The sequence below is a fragment of the Bos taurus genome, chromosome 13, assembly GCF_002263795.3.
Source record: "Bos taurus isolate L1 Dominette 01449 registration number 42190680 breed Hereford chromosome 13, ARS-UCD2.0, whole genome shotgun sequence".
In the NCBI taxonomy this organism is placed as follows: Eukaryota; Metazoa; Chordata; class Mammalia; order Artiodactyla; family Bovidae; genus Bos; species Bos taurus.
Genome location: NC_037340.1, coordinates 4,525,375 through 4,550,647, shown reverse-complemented (window position 1 = coordinate 4,550,647; position 25,273 = coordinate 4,525,375).

Sequence of the window (25,273 nt, the reverse complement as noted above, 5' to 3'; positions counted from 1 at the left end):
ATAATGTTTTCTTGAGAAGTTTCAAAAGAAAAATTGTGCTTTACAGATGTTATTTCTGCATAATTTGTATTCACATGTGTTTGCAAAAGGGAACTGGCACTGGCACTTTCCAAAAGTTGTACGAGTGAATGCCTGGAGATACATGGATGATATATACAGATAGTGTTTGCCAAAACTTTAATGCAATATTACTGCATTTAATAAGTGCTAATATAAGAAATCAATCTTAAACTAATGTTTGAACCCAGGCATCAACCGAAAGCTTGGTAGAGAAGCATGCATTACAGTGGACTCTACAGATGGCCCCAATACTTAAGCCAATGGTCATATTAATTAAGCTAAGAAACCAGTTTTTTGAGTGTTAGAGAGTCAGGGGCCAACAAAAGGCAAGTCATAGGCTCAATCTCTTTGAGAATCAACGGGCTCTGTGTAGACAAAACTCTGTTGCTTGACCTCCAATTATGGTCTTCTGTACTGGACATAGCTAGCCATTAACCTACCAAGTATAACTGCAAATCAATAGATAATACCTACAATCAATAAACACATTTCAGGGGAAGCATATTATTTAGAAATATATACCGTAAAAGTAGAAGGAAAAGTCAAAAGAGATGAAAATGGGAAAATAAGGAGTGGGGAACAGGTATTTTTTATTCATTGGCCATTTTAAAAGTACTTTTTTCTGTATCCATATGTTGCCCTGAGACAAATGTAAATTGAAAAATTAAATTATGCATTGAAACAAAACCATGCTTACTACCGCCAACTGAAGAAAGTAGATGGGATGTTGAGAAGCATTCAGTGTACAACTGAAGATGAGAGAAACATTTATTCTTTCATACTTTCATCAAACAATCAATGAGTCACTCCTATGTATTATGCATGGACCAGGTGCTGTGAAAATACACACTTAAGTTTATCACTGCAAAGGGCTAATTATAATAAACAATTAAAATTTTGAATGGAGATTTCTGTTGCTTTTGCTGTTCAGTCATTCATTCATGTCCAACTCTTTGCGACCCCCATGGACTGCAGCACACCAGCTTTCTCTATCTTTCACCATCTCCCAGAGCTTGCTCAAACTCATGTGCACTGAGTTGGTGATGCCATCCAACCATCTAGTGCTCTATCACCCAGTTTCCCTCCTTCCTTCAACCTTTCCCAGCATCAGAGTTTTTTCTAATGAATTGGCTCTTCTCATCAGGTGGCCAAAGTATTGGAGTTTCAGCTTCAGCATCAGTCTTTCCAATGAATATTCAGGACTGATTTCCTTTAGAGGGACTGGTTGGATCTCCTTGCAGTCCAAGGGACTCTCAAGAGTGTTCTTAAACTACAGTTCAAAAGCATCAATTCTTCTGTGCTCAGCCATTTTTATGATCCAACTCTCACATCCATACTGACTACTGGAAAAACCATAGCTTTGACTATAGGGACCTTTGTTGGCAAAGAAATGTCTCAGCTTTTTAATATGCTATCTAGGTTTGTCAAGCTTTTCTTCAAAGGAGCAAGCATCTTTGAATTTCATGACTGAAGTCACCATTTAAAGCGATTTTGCAGACCAAGAAAATAAAGTCTGTCACTGTTTCCGTTGTTTCCTCATCTATTTGCCATGAAGTGATGGGACCAAATGCCACGATCTTCATTTTTTGAATGTTGAGTTTTAAGCCAACATTTTCACTTTCCTCTTTCACTTTCATCAAGAGGCTCCTATGTTCCTCTTTGCTTTCTACCATAAGGGTGTTGTCATCTGCCTATCTAAGGTTATTGATATTTCTCCAAGCAATCTTGATTCCAGCTTGTGCTTCATACAGTCCAGCATTTCTCATGATTTACCCTGCATATACATTAAATAAGCAGAGTGACAATATACAATCTCCAAATATTCCTTTCCCATTTGGAACCAGTCCATTGTTCCATGTCCAGTTCAAACTGTTGCTTCTTGACCTGCACACAGGTTTCTCAGAAGGAAGGTAAGGTGGTCTAATATTCCCATCTCTTTAAGAATTTTCCAGTCTGTTGTGATCCACACAGTCAAAGGCTTTAGCATATTCAATGAGGCAAAAGTAGAGGTTTTTCTGGAATTGTCCTGCTTTCTCTAAGATCCAATTGATGTTAGTAATTTGTTCTCTGGTTCTCTTGCCTTTTCTAAATCCAGCTTGAACGTCTGGAAGTTCTCAATTCACGTACTGTTGAAGCCTCACTTGGAGAATTTTGAACATCACTTTGGTAGCATGCGAGATGAGTGCAATAGGGTGTGATAGTTTTAACATTCTTCAGCATTACCTTTCTTTGGGGTTGGAATGAAAACTGACCTTTTCCAGTTCTGTGGACACTGCTGAGTTTTCCAAATTTGCTGGCATATTGAGTGCAGCACTTTCACAACATCATCTTTTAGGATTTGAAATAGCTCAACTGGAATTCCATCACCCCCACTAGCTTTGTTCGTAGTGATGCTTCCTAAGGCCCACTTGACTTCTTATTCCAGGATGTCTGACTCTAGGTCAGTGATCACACCATCATGATTATCTGGGTCATTAAGGTCTCTTTTGTATAGTTCTCTGTGTATTCTTGCCACTTCTTAATATCTTCTGCTTCTGCTAGGCCATACCATTTCTGTCCTTTATTGTGCCCATCTTTGCATGAAATGTTCCTTTGGTATCTCTCATTTTCTTGACAAGATCCCTAGTCTTTCCCATTCTATTGCTTTCCTCTATTTCTTTGTATTGATCACTTAGGAAGACTTTCTTATCTCGTCTTGGTATTCTTTAGAACTCTGCATTCAGATAGTATATCTTTCTTTTTCTCCATTGCCTTTTGCTTCTCTTATTTTCACAGCTATTTGTAAGGCCTCCTCAGACAACCATTTTGCCTTTTTGCATTTCTTTCTCTTGGGGATAGTTTTAATCATGGCCTCCTGTACAATGTCATGAACCTCCGTCCATAGCTCTTCAGCCATTCTATATGTCAGATCTAATCCCTTGAATCTATTTGTCACTTTCACTGTACAATCATAAGGGATTTGATTAGGTCATACCTTAATGGCCTAGTGGTTTTCCCTACTTTCTTCAATTTAAGTCTGAATTTTGAAATGAGTTCATGGTCTGAGCCACTGTGAGCTCCCAGTGTTGTTTTTGTGCTGACTATATAGAGCTTCTCCATCTTTGAATGCAAATAATATAATCAATCTGATTTCAGTATTGACCATCCAGTGATGTCCACATGTAGAGTTGTCTCTTGTGCTGTTGGAGTGGGTATTTTCCATAACCAGAACATTCCCTTGGCTAAACTCTACTAGCCTTTGCCCTACTTCATTCTGTACTCCAAGGCCAAACTTTCCTTTTACTCCACATATCTCTTGATTCCCTACTTTTTCATTCCAGTCCCTTATGATGAAAAGGACATCTTCTTTTTAGTGTTAGTTCTAGAAGATCTTGTAGGTCTTCACAGAATCTTTCAACTTCAGCTTCTTTATCATTAGACTTGGATTATTTTGATATTGAATGTTTGCCTTGGAAATGAACAGAGATCATTTTATTGTTTTTGAGACTGTACCCAAGTACTGCATTTGATACTTTTGTTGACTATGAGGGCTACTCCTTTTCTTCTGAGGGTTCTTGCCCACAGTAGTAGATACAATGGTCATCTGAGTTAAATTCACTCATTCCAGTCCATTTTAGTTCACTGATTCCTAAAATGTCAATGTTCACTCTTGCCATCTCCTGTTTGACCACTTGAGCTCTATTTCTGATTTACTGACTATGCCAAAGCCTTTAACTGTGTGGATCACAATAAACTGTGGACAATTCTGAAAGAGATAGGAATACCAGACCACCTGACCTGCCTCTTGAGAAACCTGTATGCAGGTCAGGAAGCAACAGTTAGAACTGGACATGGAACAACAGACTGGTTCCAAATAGGAAAAGAAGTACATCAAGGCTGTATATTGTCACCCTGCTTAATTAACTTATATGCAGAGTACATCATGAGAAATGCTGGGCTGGAAGAAACACAAGCTGGGATCAAGATTGCTGTGAGAAATATCAATCACCTCAGATATGCAGATGACACCACCCTTATGGCAGAAAGTGAAGAGGAACTAAAAAGCCTCTTGATGAAAGTGAAAGTGGAGAGTGAAAAAGTTGGCTTAAAACTCAACATTCAGAACATGAAGATCATGGCATCTGGTCCCATCACTTCTGGAAAATAGATGGGGGAACAGTGGAAACAGTGTCAGAATTTATTTTTCTGGGCTCCAAAATCATTGCAGATGGTGATTGCAGCCATGAAATTAAAAGATGCTTACTCCTTGGAAGGAAAGTTATGACCAAACTAGACAGCATATTAAAAAGCAGAGACATTACTTTGCCAACAAAGGTCCGTCTAGTCAAGATGGTTTTTCCAGTAGTCATGTATGGATGTGAGAGTTGGACTGTGAAGAAAGCTGAGTGCTGAAAAATTGATGCTTTTGAACTGTGGTGTTAGAGAGTTGAGAGTCCCTTGGACTGCAAGGAGATCCAACCAGTCCATTCTGAAGGAGATCAGCCCTGGGATTTCTTTGGAAGGAATGATGCTAAAGCTGAAACTCCAGTACTTTGGCCACCTCATGCGAAGAGTTGACTCATTGGAAAAGACTCTGATGCTGGGAGGGATTGGGGGCAGGAGGGGAAGGGGACAACAGAGGATGAGATGGTTGGATGGCATCACCGACTCGATGGACGTGAGTCTGGGTGAACTCTGGGAGTTGGTGATGGACAGGGAGGCCTGGTGTGCTGCAGTTCATGGGGTCGCAAAAAGTCGGACACGACTGAGCGACGGAACTGAAATGAACTGAATTTACCTTGATTCATGGACCTTACATTCCAGGATCCTAAGCAATATTGTTCTTTACAACATTGGACTTCCCATTTAGGTCACCACAGACGATCGAGTAGAGTTTCCTGTGCTATACAATAGGTTCTCATCAGTTACCTATTTTTATACATAGTAGCGTATATATGTCAATCCCCATCTTCCAGTTAATAGCATTCTTAATTAAATATTATGGATGAGGTGTTTTTCCCCATGATTTTTGTCACCTCCCAAAAAAGAAAACAGTAAGCTAAGATATATCTGTTGATCTTCCCTCTTGGATCCAAAATAAGTGATGAAATAAAACACTTCTTGTTTACTAGGTTCAGTTAAAATATTGCGACAGGACAGAACTTAAGTTCTGAGTCATGTCAAGAGAAATTTTTTTATAAGGACTCAGAGTTTGAAAAGCTCCTATCACAGACTGACTTCTGGCCTTTCAAGAAAAATAACTTTTTATTATATGTATTTTCTGTCATTGCAGTATCCAGGACAATATTTTAAGCTTAGTACATGGGATGAGATTGCTGGATGGCATCACCGACTCGATGGACATGGGTTTGGGTGAACTCTGGGAGTTGGTGATGGACAGGGAAGCCTGGCATGCTGCAATTCATGGGGTCGCAAGGAGTCGGACACGACTGAGCAACTGAACTGAACTGAACTGACAGGGGCAATTAATGAATATATATCATAATATCTTTATATGATATTTATAACTTTATACACTTTATACATTTATAACTTTACTTTCACACATAGAGCTTACAAATGAGCCTGAGGCAGGTCAAGTATGTGCTTTATGAAGTTTACTATTTTTTAATTTCAGAAATGGCCTGCCTTTCCCTTCATTCCACACTGTGCTTAAAATATAGTCAAGTCATCTCTACACTCTAAAGGAAATTTCCCTAAATCATCATTTCAAACTAAGTGTATTCTGGGAAAAATTCAAAGCAGGGTGTCTGGAAATTGAGTTCCAATCCCCTAAAGTGATTCAGATTGTTTTGCTATAGGGACATGCAGGGACACAGTTGGAGGCTTTCCTTGTTCCAGTCAGAATTCCCATCCCTGAGGCTGACCACCATTGAACTGCTACTCCCTATTATGACGAGCACATAACCCAAGTTCAGAAGCTGCCAGCAGCTTGTGGCATAAACGTCTGGTCACCAAGGGCAGAAATCCCCAACCAGCTGGAGACTTGTGGTTCAACGGGTAAGGTACTTTCCAATACTGCTCTAAAGTAATTTTTATTTGAGTATCTTGTTGAGCATTGAGTATGCTCCTACTAGAGAGGTAGTTTGTTTGCTTGGGTTATTATTTGCTTTGTTTTTAGTCTGGGAATGAATTCAGGGCTATGCAGCCCATATTTTGCAAGTTTAAATGTTGACGGGAAGGTTGCCTTGATTGCAAAAATGACCAAAATGACTTTGCAGTCCCTTCCTTGGGGAGATGAAGCCTATTTCTCCACTTTTTGGATCTGAGTTGGTCTGTGACTTGCTTTAGATATGAGAATACAATAGAAATGATGTTGTGAGAGTTCCAAGTTTAGGCCACAATAGGCCTTGTAGCTTCCGTTTTTGTGGCCTTGAAACTCAGAGGCTGCCATGGGAAAAAGCTCAAGTTAGTTTGCTGGATGATGAGTTGTCTCAGAAATATTTACTGCCCTAGGTGACAGCCAGTCAGAGACAGAGTCACCTTGCTAAATGGCAGTTGACCACAGATGAGTAAGTAGCCCAGGCAACACCAACAGAACTAACTGCCCAAATGAGCCCACCAAATGACTGACACTAGACTACTGAGCTCAGCAAATACTTACACTTTTAAGCTCTCAGATTTGGGGGTTTTTGTTACATGACAAAAGCTAATGGATACACAGGTATACACATACATACAGACACGGTAACAAGGAGTGCTGAGTACTGTGGGGAATAGTGAACTGCGGGGATGTCTATCTATCCAAAGAAATTCAAATACAAATTTTTTTTTTTAAAAGAAAGCTGTGCTTGCCATGGGAAACCCATCTGGAAGCTGCCTGCCAGCCAAGAGTGTTTGCCTTCTGAACTAGCCATTTCCCTCTTGCAAATAAGAAAATTGGTCCAGAAAGTGACTTAGTCAAATCGTTGTGGTTCGTTTGTGCCAGAACAAAAATAGAGTCCTGGTCTTCTAGTGTCTTTAACCAGGACCTTTTCTTTAATAAATGGCTGGCTTTTTCAATCTGAAACAGGCATAAGTTGAAGATAAGAAAGGACAGTAGAGAACTAAGATTGTTGAACTTTTTGTGAGGGGATTTATCAATCTTGGTTTATAGTAATCATTTCAATGAGAAAGAATGGGTCCTGTTATTTAATTTTAAGAAAAAAATATTCTAGAAATGTTTATTGAGCTGAACATTTTCTGTCCAATGAACACTTCACCCTCACTCACTAATTATATTTTTGTATGTTCTGAAAACCAGGAAGAATAAAAAAATTTTCAAATCTTAAAATGGAGGGGGAAATGGTCCTGTTACACAACTCTTTGAGAAACTAATTCCTGTTAGATTATGTAAGAGAGCAATAAAACTCATATTGCAGGTCCTCTGAATATATAATGCCACCTTTTTGTATTAATAGATGTGCAAATTACTACCTTTAAATTTAGGTTAATCATTGATGATGTAAATCATATCGTAAAGGATAAACAGATGTTTTGACAGGTACCTAGCATCTGGATGCAAAAAAAGCGAGTTCCAGAGTCAATTTCCATTCATTTCCCATTCTGTGAAGTTAACATAAACCAAATGATTTCTCACACAGTATGTGTATTTGGTATTTCTGCATGGAAGTTTTCTCTTTACCCATGATAAAAGCCTCTCTCACGTAAAGTCACCAAAGCAGGGTTAGGATTGGGGTGGGGGGGAGTGTTTCATCTAAACTGGCCCCATTCCCATCTGACTTTTGCTCTTCCTGGCACAGCCACAGTATTATTCCCAATGCAGCCCAAGAGTCAAAAATTGAAATTAAACAAAACAAAACAAAACAAAAAAAAAACACTGTCGTGTTGGCATCCTTCTCTGTGTGTTAACATCCGTGCATTGCAGAGACACTTTAAAATGCCTTTTGGAATGCATATGGGAACAAGCACACCTAAGTTCATGATGGAGAAATGAGAAGCCCTGTAAGAAAAATGGGGTGGGAGGCGTGAAACAGAGAAAAAGGGCACAGCCCAATTCCCATTACTTAATAGAACACATTGTGAGGCCAGAGCCTTGTGGGAGCCAATCATCAGCTGAAAAAATTAGATTCTGAATCATGCTTTGTAATTCTTTCTGATGCCAGCCAGGGATGAGAGCCTTCCCTGGGAACGCGTTCCTCCCAGGACCTACCCCTCCACCCAGCATTCCTTATCAGCCTCCTGCCAGCTGCCAGCTCTTAAGGTTGCTGGATGGGGAATTTAATTCTCAAGGTTGTATATTAATATTCAAATTCCTCCTTATCCATAGACGGTGACTGAAGCATGAACTTTCTTTTCCGCCTCCACCCTCTTTCCTGCTTGAATTTCCTTCCATAGATTTACCCAGAAATCTTTGAATTGAATGGATTCAGAAAGGAGAGTCATTTAAAACCTTGCCCTGAGCCAGTTCTGCAGGACAGCCATACACCAGCACCACCACCACCCCCCCCCCCCAGCGCAATGCCTCTTATTTCCCAATTACAAAAACTAATCTTCTTCAATATACTTTAAAATATATCTCCACCCCCTAAACTGCTTTCCCCTCCAGCAAGTGTTCAGCTGATGTCTGAAGTTGTTGGCAAGTAACTTGGAATTAGTTACAGTGGAAAATAGAGTTATCAGAATGTAGCCAGATATCTCATATTGCTTAGGGTGGTCCTCATGTTCACATGGACGCCTTAGAGAATATGAAGATTAGGCAACACTTCTAAATTATCTCAACAACAAAAGTATACCTGAAGGTTTAGCAGAAATTGCACAACTAAAAAAATATGTCCTATGAAAGACATGAAGCCATGTGCTGTTTTGTGTCAGAAAGCATTTTGGGCTCAACTATCAGACTAAAACAAGACCAGGAGCTGACTATGGCTCAGATGATGAACTCCTTATTGCCAAATGCAGACTTACATCAAAGAAAATAGGGAAAACCACTAGACCATTCAGGTATGACTTAAATAAAACCCTTATGATTATATACACTGGAAGTGAGAAATGGATTCAAGGGATTAGATCTGATAGACAGAGTGCCTGAAGAACTATGGATGGAGGTTTGAGACAGAAGGCAGGGATCAGGACCATCCCCAAGAAAAATAAATACAAAAAGGAAAAATGGTTGTCTAAGGAGGCCTTTAAAATAGTTTTGAATAGAAGAGAAGCAAAACGAAAAGAAGAAAAGATACACCCATTTGAATGCAGAGTTCCAAAGAATAACAAGGAGAGATAAGAAAGTCTTCCTCAGTGATCAGTGGAAAGAAATAGAGGGAAACAAGAGAATGGGAAAGTCTAGAGATCTCTTCAAGAAAATTAGAGATACCAAGGGAAATTTTCATGCAAACATGGGCACCATAAAGGACAGAAACGGTATGGACCTAACAGAAGCAGAAGATATTAAGAAGAGGCAAGAATACACAGAACTATACATAAGATATCTTCTAGATCCAGATAATCATGATGATGTGATCACTGACCTAGAGCCAGACATCCTGGAATGTGAAGTCAAGTGGGCCTTAGAGAGCATCACTATGAACAAAGCTAGTGGAGGTGATGGAATTCCAGTTGAGTTATTTCAAATCCTAAAAGATGATGCTGTGAAAGTGCTGCACTCAATATGCCAGCAAATTTGGAAAACTCAGTAGTGGCCACAGGACTGGAAAAGGTCAGTTTTCATTCCAATCCCAAAGAAAGGCAACGCCAAAGAATGTTCAAATTACCACACAATTGCACTCATCTCACATGCTAGCAAAGTAATGCTCAAAATTCTCCAAGCCAGGTTTCAACAGTACGTGAACTGTGAACTTCCAGATGTCCAAGCTGGTTTTAGAAAAGGCAGAGGAACCAGATATCAAATTTCCAGCATCTGCTGGATCATCAAAAAAGTGAGAGAGTTCCAGAAAAACATCTATTTCTGCTTTATTGACTATGCCAAAGCCTTTGACTGTGTGAATCACAACAAACTGTGGAAAATTCTTAGAGATGGGAATACTAGAGCATCTGACCCACCTCTTGAGAAATCTGTATGCAGGTCAAGTAGCAACAGTTAGCACTGGACATGGAGCAAAAGAATGGTTCCAAATCGGGAAAGAAGTACATCAAGGCTGTATATTGTCACCCTGATTATTTAACTTATATGCAGAGTACATCATGAGAAACGCTGGGCTGGAAGAAGCACAAGCTGGAATGAAGATTGTGGGAGAAATATCAATAACCTCAGATAAGGAGATGACACCAACCCTTATGGCAGAAAGAGAAGAGGAACTAAAGAGCCTCCTGATGAAAGTGAAAGAGGAGAGTGAAAAGTTGGCTTAAACTCAACATTCAGAAAACTAAGATTATGGCATCTGGTCCCATCTTTTCAAGGCAAATAGGTAGGGAAACAGTGGAAACAGTGACAGATTTTTTTTTTTATTTTGGGGGGCTCCAAAATTACTGCAGATAGTGACTGCAGCCATGAAATTAAGACGCTTGCTCCTTGGAAGGAAATTTATGTTAGACAACATGTTAATGCAAACTAGTACAGCCACTATGGAGAATAGTGTGGAGATTCCTTGAAAAACTGGAAATAGTACTGCCATATGACCCAGCAATCCCACTGCTGGGCATACACAACGAGGAAATCAGAATTGAAAGAAACACATGTACCCCAATGTTCATCACAACACTGTTTCCAATAGCCAGGACATGGAAGCAACCTAGATGCCCATTGGCAGACGAATGAATAAGAAAGCTGTGGTACACATACACAATGGAATATTACTCAACTATTAAAAAGAATGCATTTGAATCAGTTCTAATGAGATTGATGAAACTGGAGCCCATTATACAGAGCGAAGTAAGTCAGAAAGGAAAACATGATACAGTACGTTGCTGCTGTTGCTGCTAAGTCGCTTCAGTCATGTCCGACTCTGTGCGACCCCATAGACGGCAGCCCACCAGGCTCCTCCGTCCCTGGGATTCTCCAGGCAAGAACACTGGAGTGGGTTGCCATTTCTTTCTCCAATGCATGAAAGTGAAAGAAAGTGAAGTCGCTCAGTCGTGTCCAACTCTTAGCGACCCCATGGACTGTGGCCCATCAGGGTCCTCCGTCCATGGGATTTTCCAGGCAAGAGTACTGGAGTGGGGTGCCATTGCCTTCTCCATGATACAGTATATTAATGCATATATATGGAATTTAGAAAGATGGTAATGATGACCCTATATGCAAGACAGCAATAGAGACACACATGTAAAGAACAGACTATTGGACTCTGTGGGAGAAGGTGAGGGTGGGATGATTTGAGAGAATAGCATTGAAACATGTATATTACTATAAGCGAAACAGATCGCCAGTCCAGGTTTGATGCATGAGACAGGGTGCTCAGGGCTGGTGCACTGGGACGACCCTGAGGGATGGAATGGGTAGGGAGGTGGGAGGGGGGTTAAGGATGGGGGACACATGTACACCCATGGCTGATTCATGTCAATGTATGGAAAAACCACTACAATATTGTAAAGAAATTAGCCTCCAATTAAAATAATTAATTAAAAAAAAAAAAAAAAGCAGAGATTTTACTTTGCCAACAAAGGTCCATCTAGTCAAAGCTATGGTTTTGCCAGTGGTCATGTATGGATGTGAGAGTTGGACTATAAAGAAAGCTGAGTGCCTAAGAATCAATGCTTTTGAACTGCACTGCTGGAGAAGACTCTTGAGAGTCCCTTGGACTGCAAGGAGATCCAACCAGTCAATCCTAAAGGAAATCAGTGAATATTCATTGCAAGGACTGATGTTGAAGCTGAAACTCCAATACTTTGGCCACCTGATGTGAAGAACTGACTCACTGGGAAAGACGCTGATGCTGGGAAAGATTGGACATGGGAGGAGAAGAGGATGACAGAGGATGAGATGGTTGGATGGCATCATTGATGCAATGGACATGAGTATGAGTATACTCTGGGAGTTGGTGATGGACAGGAAGGCCAGGCATGGTGCAATCCATGGGGTTGCAAAGAGTCAGACATGGCTGAACTGAACTGAACTGATCAGACTAAGGGAAAACTTGATGGGATTTTAACTTGGTCTTAATGCAGAGTTCATTATCTCTGCAAAGCATCCCAATGTTCCACATTATTTTGCATTTGTGGGAAAAGTCACAACCTAATGAAAGGATGTTTTTCTGGAACTCTCTTGCTTTTTCCATGATCCAGCAGATGTTGACAATTTGGTCTCTGGTTCCTCTGCCTTTTCTAAAACCAGCTTGAATATCAGGAAGTTCATGGTCCATGTATTGCTGAAACCTGGCTTGGAGAATTTTGAGCATTACTTTGCTAGCATGTGAGATGAGTGCAATTGTGCGGTAGTTTGCGCATTCTTTGGCATTGCCTTTCTTTGGGATTGGAATGAAAACTGGCCTTTTCCAGTCCTGTGGCCGCTGCTGAGTTTTCCAAATTTGCTGGCATATTGAGTGCAGCACTTTCACAGCATCATCTTTCAGGATTTGAAATAGATCAAATGGAATTCCATCACCTCCACTAGCTTTGTTCATAGTGATGCTTTCTAAGGCCCACTTGACTTCACATTCCAGGATGTCTGACTCTAGGTCAGTGATCACACCATCGTGATTATTTGTGTCATGAAGATCTTTTTTGAACAGTTCTTCTATATTCTTGCCACCTCTTCTTAATATCTTCTGCTTCTGTTAGGTCCATACCATGAAATGTTCCCTTGGTATCTGTAATAACTTATACGCAGAGTACATCATGAGAAATGCTGGACTGGAAGAAACACAAGCTGGAATCAAGATTGCCAGGAGAAATGTCAATAACCTCAGATATGAAGATAACACCACCCTTATGGCAGAAAGTAAAAAGGAACTCAAAAGCCTCTTGATGAAAGTGAAGTGGAGAGTGAAAAAGTTGGCTTAAAGCTCAACATTCAGAAAATGAAGATCATGGCATCCGGTCCCAACACTTCATGGAAAATAGATGGGGAAACAGTGGAAACAGTGTCAGACTTTATTTTTCTGGGCTCCAAAATCACTACAGATAGTGACTGCAGCCATGAAATTAAAAGACGCTTACTCCTTGGAAGAAAAGTTATGACCAACCTAGATAGCATATTCAAAAGCAGAGACATTACTTTGCCAACAAAGGTCCGTCTAGTCAAGGCTATGGTTTTTCCTGTGGTCATGTATGAATGTGAAAGTTGGACTGTGAAGAAGGCTGAGCGCTGAAGAATTGATGCTTTTGAACTGCGGTGTTGGAGAAGACTCTTGAGAGTCCCTTGGACTGCAAGGAGATCCAACCAGTCCATTTTGAAGGAGATCAGCCCTGGGATTTCTTTGGAAGGAATGATGCTAAAGCTGAAACTCCAGTACTTTGGCCATCTCATGCGAAGAGTTGACTCATTAGAAAAGACTCTGATGCTGGGAGGGATTGGGGGCAGGAGGAGAAGGGGACGACAGAGCAAGAGATGGCTGGATGGCATCACTGACTCAATGGACGTGAGTCTGAGTAAACTCTGGGAGTTGGTGATGGACAGGGAGGCCTGGTGTGCTGCAGTTCATGGGGTCGCAAAGCATGGGACACGATTGAGTGACTGAACTGAACTGGACTGAATGAAGGGAAGTCCCCTTTGCTGAATGAATAAACATTGATCGGTGGCAAACTGTGCACAAAGCACTGTAATAGATACAAGGAGGATGCTTGCTCTTGTGAATTTTTTTATTATAAGGAGTCAGGTGGATCTTCTCCAAAATCTTGTCTAGACCCTCCACTAAGCAAGTTATTTAAGCTTTGGTTTTTTTCATCTGCAAAGCGGCAACATCATTGGTTACTGTTAGACTTAGAAAAATGAAACATGTATAGTAGCTTTGTTGTTGTTTAGTTGCTAAGTCGTATCTGACTCTTTGCAACCCATGAACTGTAGCCTGGGCTTCCCAGGTGGTCCTACTGGTAAAGAGCCTGCCTGCCAATGCAGGAGACTTAAGAGACACAGATTCGATCCCTGAGTTGGGAAGATCCCCGGAGGAGGGAATGCCAACCCATTCCAGTATTCTTGCTGGAGAATCCCCATACACAGGGGAGACTGGCAGGCTACAGTTCATGGGGTCCCAAAGAGCCGGGACCATTACTAAGCACACATACACATGTCAGTCCTATCTTTAGTTTTGGGGGTTTTATTTTTATTTTATTTTTTTTTTTTAGTAAATCCCATCCTGTTTACCATAGTGGCTGATGATTAAGAATGTGCTTGTTAGACACCTGCATATATATACAACAGAATATTAGGTGGCTCTGTGGTAAGGAATTTGTCTGCCAGTACAGGAAATATGGGTTCCATCCCTGGGTTCCCTGGGTCAGGAAGATCCCCTGGAGAAGGAAATGGCAAGCCACTCCAGTATTCTTGCCTGGGAAATGCCATGGACAGAGGAGCCTGGCAGGGTACAGACATAGGGTTTCTAAGAGTTAGAATGAATGAAGATACTTATTTATCATGCACTCAGGCACTATAGCCCACCAGGCTCCTCTGTCTATGTGATTCTCCAGGCAAGAATACTGGAGTGGGTTGCTATTTCCTCCTCCAGGGGATCTTCCTGACTCAGGGATTAAACCTGTTTTTCCCAAATTGCAGGCAGATTCTTTACCACTGAGCCACAGGGGAAGCCCTGAATGCTATCATTTTAGCTCTTCTAAGAGATAAGATAAACTTATATATAAAAACCTATCAATTTTAGATAGATGCTGGAACCCAGAGGCTGTCTGATCAGATCAGTTGCTCAGTCGTGTCTGACTCTTTGCGACTCCATGAATCACAGCACGCCAGGCCTCCCTGTCCATCACCAACTCCCGGAGTTCACCCAGACTCACGTCCATCGAGTCAGTGATGCCATCCAGCCATCTCATCCTCTATTGTCCCCTTCTTCTCTTGCCCCCAATCCCTCCCAGCATCAGAGTCTTTTCCAATGAGTCAACTCTTCGCATGAGATGGCCAAAGTACTGGAGTTTCAGCTTTAGCATCATTCCTTCCAAAGAAATCCCAGGGCTGATCTCCTTCACAATGGACTGGTTGGATCTCCTTGCAGTCCAAGGGACTCTCAAGAGTTTTCTCCAACACCACAGTTCAAAAATACCAATTTTTCGGCACTCAGCCTTTTTCACAGTCCAACTCTCACATCCATACATGACCACAGGAAAAACCATAGCCTTGACTAGACGGACCTTTGTTGGCAAAGTAATGTCTCTGCTTTTGAATACGCTATCTAGGTTGGTCATAACTTTTCTTCCAAGGAGTAAGCGACTTTTAATTTCATGGCTGCAGTCACCATCTGCATTGATTTTGGAGCCCAGAAAAATAAAGTCTGACACTGTTTCCACTGTTTCCCCATCTATTTCCCATGAAGTGATGGGACCAGATGCCATGATCTTAGTTTTCTGAATGTTGAGCTTTAAGCCAACTTTTTCACTCTCCATTTTCACTTTCATCAAGAGGCTTTTGAGTTCCTCTTCATTTTCTGCCATAAGGGTGGTGTCATCTGCATATCTGAGGTTATTGATATTTCTCCCAGCAATCTTGATCCCAGCATGTGTTTCTTCCAGTCCAGCGTTTCTCATGATGTACTCTGCATATAAGTTAAATAAACAGGGTGACAATATACAGCCTTGACAAACTCCTTTTCCTATTTGGAACCAGTCTGTTGTTCCATGTACAGTTCTAACTGTTGCTTCCTGACCTGCATACAGATTTCTCAAGAGGCAGGTCAGGTGGTCTGGTATTCCCATCTCTTTCAGAATTTTCCATAGTTTATTGTGATCCATACAGTCAAAGGCTTTGGCATAGTCAATAAAGCAGAAATAGATGTTTTTCTGGAACTCTCTTGCTTTTATGATAATCCAGCAGATGTTGGCAATTTGATCTCTTGTTCCTCTGCCTTTTCTAAAACCAGCTTGAACATCTGGAAGTTCATGGTTCACATATTGCTGAAGCCTGGCTTAGAGAATTTTGAGCATTACTTTACTAGCATGTGAGATGAGTGCAATTGTGCAGTAGTTTGAGCATTCTTTGGCATTGCCTTTCTTTGGGATTGGAATGCAAACTGACCTTTTCCAGTCCTGTGGCCACTGCTGAGTTTTCCAAATTTGCTGGCATATTGAGTGCAGCACTTTCACAGCATCATCTTTCAGGATTTGGAATAGCTCAACTGGAATTCCATCACCTCCACTAGGTTTGTTTGTAGTGATGCTTTCTAAGGCCCACTTGACTTCACATTCCAGGATGTCTGGCTCTAGGTCAGCGATCACACCATTGTGATTATCTGGGTCGTGAAGATCTTTTTTGTACAGTCTTCTGTGTATTCTTGCCATCTCTTCTTAATATCTTCTGCTTCTGTTAGGTCCATACCATTTCTGTCCTTTATCGAGCCCATCTTTGCATGAAATGTTCCTTTGGTATCTCTGATTTTCTTGAAGAGATCCCTAGTCTTTCCCATTCTGTTGTTTTCCTCTATTTCTTTGCATTGATCGCTAAAGAAGGCTTTCTTGTCTCTTCTTGCTATTCTTTGGAACTCTGCGCTCAGATGTTTATATCTTTCCTTTTTTCCTTTGCTTTTCACTTCTCTTCTTTTCACAGCTATTTTTAAGGCCTCCCCAGACAGCCATTTTGCTTTTTTGCATTTCTTTTCCATGGGGATGGTCTTGATCCCTGTCTCCTGTACAATGTCACGAACCTCATTCCATAGTTCATCAGGTACTCTATCTATCAGATCTAGGCCCTTAAATCTATTTCTCACTTCCACTGTAGAATCATAAGGGATTTGATTTAGGTCATACCTGAATGGTCTAGTGGTTTTCCCTACTTTCTTCAGTTTACGTCTGAATTTGGCAATAAGGTGTTCATGGTCTGAGCCACAGTCAGTTCCTGGTCTTGTTTTTCCTGACTATATAGAGCTTCTCCATCTTTGGCTGCAAAGAATATAATCAACCTGATTTCGGTGTTGACCATCTGGTGATGTCCATGTATAGAGTCTTCTCTTGTGTTGTTGGAAGAGGGTGTTTGCTATGACCAGTGCATTTTCTTGGCAAAACTCTATTAGTCTTTGCCCTGCTTCATTCCGTATTCCAAGGCCAAATTTGCCTGTTACTCCAGGTGTTTCTTGACTTCCTACTTTTGCATTCCAGTCACCTATAATGAAAAGGACATCTTTTTTGGGTGTTAGTTCTAAAAGGTCTTGTAGGTCTTCATAGAACCGTTCAGCTTCAGCTTCTTCAGCATTACTCGTTGGGGCATAGACTTGGATTACTGTGATATTGAATGGTTTGCCTTGGAAATGAACAGAGATCATTCTGTTGTTTTTGAGATTGCATCCAAGTACTGCATTTCAGACCCTTTTGTTGACCATGATGGCTACTCCATTTCTTCTGAGGGATTCCTGCCTGCAGTAGTAGATATAATGGTCATCTGAGTTAAATTCACCTATTCCAATCCATTTCAGTTCGCTGATTCCTAGAATGTCGACATTCACTCTTGCCATTTCCTGTTTGACCACTTCCAATTTGCCTTGATTCATGGACCTGACATTCCAGGTTCCTATGCAATATTGCTCTTTACAGCATCAGACCTTGCTTCTATCACCAGTCACATCCACAGCTGGGTATTCTTTTTGCTTTGGCTCCATCCCTTCATTCTCTCTGGAGTTATTCTATCAGATCTCTCCACCATGACCTGCCCATCTTGGGTTTCCCCAGGGGCATGGCTTAGTTTCATTGAGTTAGACAAGGCTGTGGTCCTAGTGTGACTAGATTGACTAGTTTTCTGTGAGTATGGTTTCAGTGTGTTTGCCCTCTGATGCCCTCTTGCAACACGTACTGTCTTACTTGGGTTTCTCTTCCCTTGGGCGTGGGGTATCTCTTCACGTCTGCTCCAGCAAAGCGCAGCCATTGCTCCTTACCTTGGACGAGGGGTATCTCCTCACCGCCGCCCTTCCTGACTTTCAACGTGGGATAGCTCCTCTAGGCCCTCCTGCGCCCACACAGCCACAGTTCCTTGGACGTGGGGTTGGTCCTCCCGGCCACCGCCCCTGGCCTCTGGCATGGGGTTGCTCTTCCCGGCTGCTGCCCTTGGCCTCAGGCGTGGGGGCGTGGGGTAGCTCCTCCTGGCTGCCGCCCTTGACCTCGGACGCGGGGTAACTCCTCTTGTCGCCCCCCCTGACCTCGGACGCTGGGTATCTCCTCTGGGCCACCCCCCCTGACCTCGGTCGTGGGGTAGCTCCTCTTGGCTACTGCCCTTCAGGCATGGGGTCCTCCAGGCTTCTGCCCCTGACCTCGGACGTGGGGTGGCTCCTCTTGCCTGCGCTGTAGTGCGTCCGTCGCAGCCACCTGTGCTTTGAGAGGCTGTCTAGGAGTCAATCTTCAATTAATCCTCAAGTGTCCTTGAGGGATGCCCTTGCCCTTGTTTGGCAAACACAACACAACTCAGGTAACCACTCAAGGTAATAGAAAAGTGACCAAGACGTGGTCTCCTGGAGAAACAAACTCATTCTCACCTCCCTGCAAGTGTGTTCTGTCGCTCAGTCATGTCTGACGCGTTGTGACTCCATGGACTGTTGCCCACCAGGCGCCTCTGTCCATGGGATTCTCCAGGTTAAACACTGGAGTGGGTTGCCATACTCTCCTCCAGGGGATCTTCCCAACCCAGGGAACAAACCTGGGTCTCAGGCATTGCAGGTGGATTCTTAACCACTGAGTCAAGGGGAAGCCCTCAGTTCCCACCCTGGGTCAAAACTCACATTACACGTGCACTACAGACTCCAGGCTCCACTTTCTTCCCTGTTAGTGATGATAAACTAAACCAAGCATGAATGATGATTGGGACAAATGGACTTTGTATTATCACTCATGAGTAACAGATGAGATCTTAAATATCTTCCATGAGGTCATGCTTCAATTCTAAGTACAGAATAATGGCAGAAAATGTAGGTACCAAGATGATCTCCAAGGAAGGTACCTCAAATAAAGGAAGAATTGGATACCCCTAAACAACAGACAGGGGCTTCCCTGGTAGCTCAGCTGGTAAAGAATCCACCTGTAATGCAGGAAGACCCCAGTTCGATTCCTGGGTAGGGCAGATCCTCTGGAGAAGTGATAGGCTACCCACTCCAGTATTCTTGGGCTTCCCTGGTTGCTCAGATAGTGAAGAATATGCCTGCAATGAAGAAGACCTGGGTTCAATCCCTGGGTTGGGAAGATCCCCTAGAGAAGGGAACAGCTACCCATTTCAGTATTCTGACGTGGAGAATTCACAGTCCATGGGGTTGCAAAGTGTTAGACACAAGTGAGTGACTTTCACTTTCACTTTTACAACCACACTGAAGGGCAGAACTCCAATTCATTCATTCTGCTGTATAATGTAGAACTGACATCTCATTTTACAAACTAGAAACTAACATACAGATCTAATAGTCAAAACCCAGAATGAAAGAACCATCTCACTTCTCTTAAGCATAATCATTCCCTAATTTGTTGGGAAATGACAACTAAAGATCACTCGATAACTAATACAAAATCAGAGCAACACTTTAGAAAACTAACTAATTTAACGTTTTTTATCATGCCTTGGTAAAATGTGCCTAGATTCCATCTTTTGATTTCTTAACAGTAGCAGCATATAAATATTTTAATTGAATTTAATTATATGACTTGAAATGCCTGATGCTGTATTAAAGTTAACCTTGACAAACATGACTGTATTCCACAGTGAAGCTTATAGTTTAATAATTACCTTTGGTAACAGTATGAGAAACAAAGAGTGTTTGCTTCCTGTCTCTGAAGTTTAACCAGAGGATGACATCTATCTTTAGACTTCTCCAAACTTGATGGTTAAACTGCAGTCTTTGTTGTTGTTGTTCAGTCGCTCAGTCATGTCTAACTCTTTGCGACCCCATATGGGTCTACTCCGAATCTGTACCCACACAGCTGAATGTGGCTGGAGAGAAGCACACACCTAGGAGGACTGTTCTTAAAGAACCATATGCAGTGCACTAACACTATCCAGAAAACACCCTGTATTTCCTTAGTCCATTCATTCTCCTGCTCTTTGGAGGACTGCTCCATTCCTCGAATGTCCAACATTTCCTCCTTTATCTTCATTGTTAGTTGATAACCTTGCTCCAACTTCAGGGAGATTATAGAAGGAATCAGACTGGACTCCATAAGGTCTCCTCACCACAAGTGTTCTACTAGCTTCCCATGAGCTCATATAGTCTATTTTTCTCTCCTAGGGCAATAATTAACTGTCATGTATCTAGTTAACACCAGCTACTCCATTTTCACCTACTAGAGGATATTTCTCTGCCAATTCACCTCTCTTTCTGCTAAATCATCAACTGTTCCTCTTTTACAAAAGGATCATTTCTTTCATCATGTAACCAGGCACTTGATATCTCCCATCATTACAACAATAACAACAACAACAAAAACTAAGAACCCCATCTTCCCCTCCAGAAAGCACCATACTCTTTCTGCCCTTTATAGAAAATTTTCTTTAAAAAAGGTATGCCTACTGTCCAGTTTTGCTTGTTCCATTCTCTCCTGAGCTCACTCTATTCAAGCTTTTGTACCAACTAGTCTACTAAACATGAAGGTTATCAGTGACTTCACATTTTCTAAATGCAATGTTAATAATCCTCATCCACTTAGTCAGTACCATTTGACAACTCATCTTTTAGAAATACCTCCTACATTTAGCCTCCAGGATATCAAACTTGCTTTTCTCCTACTCCATTGCCCCTTCAATCAACTTTACTGGTTCTTCTTAATCATCCTAAGCTCTAATCATTGCAGTATTTGGGCTAAGCCCTTAAGAGTTTTCTCTACTCACTTTTTTTTGGTAATCTCATCAAGACTCATAACTTTAAGCATTTCTAAGTTGGATCTCTCCCCAGAACCCTAGGGTGGTACATCAAACACCCTGGATGTTTAATAGGCATCAGAATTGAACAGATCTCCAATTAAGCATCTCTATTTTACACCACCTAAACCTTTTCTTTTCACATTCTCCTCCATCTCAGTAAATATTGATTTCACCTTTCAGATGAAAGGTGTTATTTACCTACATTATTTAGACAATTTTAAACTATAGTCACCCTTGATTTCTCTCTCTCATACCCCATAATTAATCTGTCAGCCAATCCTACCTGCTCTGCCTTCAAATTGAGAGAATCCAAACTCTTTTCAGCTTCCTGGTGGCTCAGAAGGTAAAGTGTCTGGAATGCGGGAGACCCGAGTTCAATCCTTGGGTCAGGAAGATCCCCTGGAGAAGAAAATGGCAACCCACTCCAGTACTCCTGCCTGAAAAATTCCATGGACGGAGGAGCGTGGTAGGCTACAGTCCATGGGGTCGCCTTACAGCACGTCACTGTCCTTCACTAAACTCTTTTCAGCACTTCTGTCACTGCCATCCAGGTGTCTCCTGCTGGCCTCCTTCACCCTTCTCCACCCAGCTCTCCAAATCAGCTCTTACCTCCTATCTGCCAGTGAGGTGCAATCCTGCAGAAGCGCAGATAAGGACTGCAGAGGATGGAGAGAGTCTGAGTTCAGAGGATTATGTCTGGCTTCTCTCCTGCGATCCCATCAGTCCGGCATATCTCTATTGAAGGTTCCTATTCCTCTCAAGAAAGAATTCTCCAGAAAGAATGAAGGGATGAAGCCAAAGCAAAAACAAAACCCAGTTGTGGATGTGACTGGTGATAGAAGCAAGGTCTGATGCTGTAAAGAGCAATATTGCATAGGAACCTGGAATGTCAGGTCCATGAATCAAGGCAAATAGGAAGTGGTCAAACAGGAGATGGCAAGAGTGAACATCGACATTCTAGGAATTAGCAAACTAAAATGGACTGGAATGGGTGAATTTAACTCAGATGACAATTATATCTACTACTGTGGGCAGGAATCCCAGAGAAGAAATGGAGTAGCCATCATAGTCAACAAAAAGAGTCCAAAATGCCGTTCTTGCATGCAATCCCCAAAATGACAGAATGATCTCTGTTCGTTTCCAAGGCAAACCATTCAATATCACAGTAATCCAAGTATATGCCCCTACCAGTAATGCTGCAGAAGCTGAAGTTGAATGGTTCTATGAAGACCACGAAGACCTTTTAGAACTAACACCCCCAAAAGATGTCCTTTTCATTATAGGTGACTGGAATGCAAAAGTAGGAAGTCAAGAAACACCTGGAGTAACAGAATGAAGCAGGGCAAAGGCTAATAGAGTTTTCAAAGGGAACGCACTGGTCATAGCAAACACCCTCTTCCAACAACACAAGAGAAGACTCTACACATGGTCATCACCAGATGGCCAGCACTAAAATCAGATTGATTACATTCTTTGCAGCCAAAGATGGAGAACTCTATACAGTCAGCAAAAACAAGACTGGGAGCTGACTGTGGCTCAGATCACGAACTCCTTATTGCCAAATTCATACTTAAATTGAAGAAAGTGGAGGAAACCACTAGACCAGATATGGCCAAAATAAAATCCCTTATGGTTATACACTGGAAATTAGAAATAAATTTAAGGGACTAGATCTGATAGAGTGCCTGATGAACTATGGACAGAGATTCGTGACATTATACAGGAGACAGGAATCAAGACCATCCCCATGGGGGAAAAATGCAAAAAAGCAAAATAGCTGTCTGAGAAGGCCTTACAAATAGCTGTGAAAGAAGAGAAATGAAAGGCAAAAGATACAAGGAAAGATATAAGCATCTGAACGCAGAGTTCCAAAGAATAGCAAGAAGAGATAAGAAAGCCTTCTTTAGCGATCAGTGCAAAGAAATAGAGGAAAACAACAGAATGGGAAAGACAAGAGATCTCTTCAAGAAAATTAGAGATACCAAGGGAAATTTTCATGCAAACATGGGCTTGATAAAGGACAAAAATGGTATGGACCTAACAGAAGCAGAAGATATTAAGAAGAGGTGGCAAGAATATACAGAAGAACTGTACAAAAAGATCTTCATGACCCAGATAATCATGATGGTGTGATCACTGACCTAGAGCCAGACATCCTGGAATGCGAAGTCAAGTGGGCCTTAGAAAGCATCACTACAAACAAAGCTAGTGGAGATGATGGAATCCCAACTGAGCTATTTCAAATCCTGAAAGATGATGCTGTGAAAGTGCTGCACTCAATATGCCAGCAAATTTGGAAAACTCAGCAGTGGCCACAGGACTTGAAAAGTCAGTTTGCATTCCAATCCCAAAGAATGCTCAAACTACTGCGCAATTGCACTTATCTGACACGCTAGTAAAGCAATATTCAAAATTCTCCAAGCCAGGCTTCAGCAGTATGTGAACCATGAACTTCATGTTCAAGCTGGTTTTAGAAAAGGCAGAGGAACAAGAGATCAAATTGCCAACATCTGCTGGATTATCAAAAAAGCAAGAGAGTTCCAGAAAACATCTATTTCTGCTTTATTGACTATGCCAAAGCCTTTGACTGTGTGGATCACAATAAACTGTGGAAAATTCTGAAAGAGATGGGAATACCAGACCACCTGACCTGCCTCTTGAGAAACCTATATGCAGGTCAGGAGGCAACAGTTAGAACTGGACATGGAACAACAGACTGGTTCCAAACAGGAAAAGGAGTACATCAAGGCTGTATATTGTCACCCTGCTTATTTAACTTACGTGCAGAGTAGATCATGAGAAACGCTGGGCTGGAAAAAGCACAAGCTGGAATCAAGATTGTCAGGAGAAATATCAATAACCTCAGATATGCAGATGACACCAACCTTATGGCAGAAAGTGAAGAGGAACTAAAAAGCCTCTTGATGAAAGTGAAAGAGGAGAGTGAAAAAGTTGGCTTCAAGCTCAACATTCAGAAAACTAAGATCGTGGCATCTGGTCCCATCACTTCATGGGAAATAGATGGGGAAATAGTGGAAACAGTGGCTGACTTTACTTTTTTGAGCTCCAAAATTACTGCATATGGTGATTGCAGCCATGAAATTAAAAGACCCTTACTCCTTGGAAGGAAAGTTATGACCAACCTAGATAACATATTAAAAAGCAGGGACATTTAGTTCAGTTCAGTCGCTCAGTCGTGTCTGACTCTTTGTGACCCCATGAATTGCAGCACACCAGGCTTCCCTATCCATCACCAACTCCCGGAGTTCACCCAAACTCATGTCCATCGAGTTGGTGATGCCATCCAGCCATCTCATCCTCTATCATCCCCTTCTCCTCCTGCCCCCAGTCCCTCCCAGCATCAGAGTCTTTTCCAATGAGTCAACTCTTCACATGTGGTGGCCAAAGTACTGGAGTTTCAGCTTTAGCATCATTCCTTCCAAAGAACACCCAGGACTGATCTCCTTTAGGATGGATGGGTTGGATCTCCTTGCAGTCCCAGGGACTCTCAAGAGTCTTCTGCAACACCACAGTTCAAAAGCATCAATTCTTCAGCACTCAGCTTTTTCACAGTCCAACTTTCACATCCATACATGACCACAGGAAAAACCACAGCCTTGACTAGATGGACCTTTGTTGGCAAAGTAATGTCTCTGCTTTTCAATATGCTATCTAGGTTGGTTAACTTTCCTTCCAAGAAGTAAGCGTCTTTTAATTTCATGGCTGCAATCACCATCTGCAGTAATTTTGGAGCCCAGAAAAATAAATTCTGACACTGTTTCCACTGTTTCCCCATCTATTTCCCATGAAGTAATGGGACCAGATGCAATGATCTTAGTTTTTTGAATGTTGAGCTTTAAGCCAACTTTGCCATCAAATGTCCATCTAGTCAAGGCTATGGTTTTTGCTGTGGTCATGTATAGATGTGAGAGTTGGACTGTGAAGAAAGCTGAGTGCCGAAGAATTGATGCTTTTGAACTGTGATGTTGGAGAAGACTCTTGAGAGTCCCTTGGACTGCAAGGAGATCCAACCAGTCCATCCTAAAGGAGATCAGTCCTGGGTGTTCATTGGAAGGACTGATGCTAAAGCTAAAACTCCAATACTTTAGCCACCTGATGGGAAGAGTTAACTCATTGCAAATGACCCTGATGCTGGGAGGGATTGGGGGCAGGAGGAGAAGGGGACGACAGAGCTGGATGGCATCACCTACTTGATGGACATGAGTTAAATAAACTCCAGGAGTTGGTGATGGACAGGGAGGCTTGGTGTGCTGTGATTAATGGGGTCACAAAGAGCCAGACATGACTGAGCGACTGAACTGAACTGATTCCTCT